Raw genomic sequence first — 2500 nt, 5'->3', positions numbered from 1 at the left:
AGGAGACAAGTTGTCCTGTCTTTCCTACACAACGCAATGAAAAAGTAGACCGGTCACACGAGGACTTTGAGAAAATGTCTTCCGGGAAGCCCCGCGAGGTAAACACGGAGCTGTTCCACCCCTCCCCATACAGATGTTGGAGGGGGAGGGGGGGGGGGGCGGCAAGCCTCGCGAGGGGAGCCGTGGAAGAGCAACTGGGATAGACGGTCCGGCTGAGCACCGCCGAGCACGCTGTCGAGCTGTGCAACGGAGAGGACGACTACGCGGTAGAGCCCCTCCCACTCCGCACTCTGCTCGCCACTAAGAACATTAAATAAAGGACATCGATCCGCCAGACCGGAGGAACCGACCGCCCGAACGCCGGCAAAGCCGGCCGGCGGACACCCTCCGAAGGCGTGTTAAGTTGGCCCATCGATCAGGACACAAACACGCAACAAATCCAGTCCGGGGTGTGGTGTAAGCAGCCCTACCAGAGAAATCACCTAACCCTAACCCTAAACGTACGGCAGACGCGTCCCCTGGCTCTCACATTGACAACTGAGAGGCTTCTGAAAACCTGGCCACGCCCATCAGTAAAAACCACTACAGCAAGTGACGACATATGTACCTTCAAAGTGCTGTACTACAGGGTGCTGTTCAAAAGGTATCTATCCCGTTTACTCTCTATGCTTCATATATCATCATATTATTGAAAAGTGCAAGCCTTTAGGAACAACAGCAACTCAAGTCGCCAACGCTCTGTTCACTCAATAACTGCAGAGATCCAAACTTCTCCTGGCATTAACATCGGCACAAAAACTGTGCGCCGGGAGCTTCGTGGAATATGGGTTTCTATGGATTCAGAATGAGATGTCAGAAAAGCTCCTGTGGGTGTAATGGTCAGTTATGTCAATACTTTTGGACATATATTGTGCGTGTGCGTGTGTCTGTGATACCTAACATAAACACACCTGTATTACTAGAATTGATCGTTCACGCCACAAAAGTGAGGGGCAAACATAGAAAAGCGTGCAACCCAGCCACTGAGGATGCACAAGCCAGTGCATTCTTAGTGCAGGTCCCAAGCCCGGACAAATGGGGAGGGTTACGTCAGGAAGGGCATCCGGCGTCAAATCTTTGCCAAATCAAATATGCGGATCATAAATAAGATTTCCATACCGGATCGGTCGAGGCTCGGGTTACCGACGACCGCCATCGGTACTGTTAACCAGCGGAGTGCCGGTGGAAACTAGGCTACTGTTGGGCGAAGGAAAAGGAGAGGGGGAAGGCATGTCCAGAGGCAGCTAGAGAGGAGGAAGGGTAGGCGTGTGGAGGTGAGAGTCAGTCGGAACTTTGAATGTTGGCACTATGGCTAGTAAAGGGAGAGAGCTGGCTGACGTGATGGAAAGAAGAAAGGTGACAAGAGACAAGGTGGAAGGGGAGTAAGGCCAGGAGTATCGCAGGTGGGTTCAAACTCTTCTACCATGGTGCGAATGGGAGGAGAAATGGGGTAGGGGTCATTCTGAAGGAAGAGTATGTCAAGAGCGTGCTGGAGGTGAACACAGTGTCAGACAGAGTGAGGATTATGAAGCTGGAAATCGAAGGTGTATTGCTGACGGTTATCAGCGCATATGCCCCGCAAGTCGGGTGTAAGATGGACGAAAAAGAAGAATTCTGGAGTTGAGTTGGACGACGTGGTGGAAAGGGTACCCAAGGAGGAGGGAGTGGTGAGTGGAGCGGACTTCGATGGACACGTTGCTGAAGGGAACAGAGGTGGTGAGGAGTTGATGGTAAGGTATGGAATCGAGGAGAGAAATGTGGAAGGACAGATGGTGTTCGATTTTGCGAAAAGGATGGAAATGGCTGAGGTGAATACATATTTCAAGAAGAGGGAGGAGCACAGGGTGACGACGTATACGAGTGGAGGAAAGTGCACACAGGTGGACTATATCTTGTGTAGAAGGCGCGATGTAAAAGGGATTGCATACTGCAAGGTGGTGACAGGGGAGAACGTAGCTAGGCAGCATCGGATGGTGGTCTGTAAGATGACTTTGGAGACCAACATGAGGAAGCGAGTGAAGACACAGCCGAAGATCAAATGGTGGAAGTTGAAGAAGGAAGACTGTTGTGTGGAGTTCAGGCAGGAGTTAACACAGGCACTGAGTGGTAGTGAAGAGTTGCCAGATGGCTGGGCAAGCGCTGCAGAAATAGCGAGGAAGACAGCTAGGAAGGTACTTGGTGTGTCATCGGGACAGAGGAAGGAAGACAAGGAGACTTGGCGGTGGTGGTGGTGGTGGTGGTGGTGGTGGTGGTGGTGGTGGTGGAAGGAGGAAGTAGAGCAAAGTATACAGAGGAAAAGGTTGGCAAAGAAGAAGTGGGATAGTCAGAGAGATGAAGAAAGTACACAGGAGTACAAGGAGATGCAGCGTAAAGCAAAGAGAGAGGTGGCAAAGGTAAAGGAAAAGTCGTACGGTGAGCTGTATGACAGGTTAGACACTAAGGAAGGAGAAAAAGACTTGTA

The sequence above is a fragment of the Lampris incognitus genome, unplaced genomic scaffold (assembly GCF_029633865.1).
Source record: "Lampris incognitus isolate fLamInc1 unplaced genomic scaffold, fLamInc1.hap2 scaffold_38, whole genome shotgun sequence".
NCBI classification, from domain to species: Eukaryota; Metazoa; Chordata; class Actinopteri; order Lampriformes; family Lampridae; genus Lampris; species Lampris incognitus.
The sequence above is the reverse complement of the archived record's forward strand: the minus strand, read 5'-3'. Positions refer to the sequence as shown.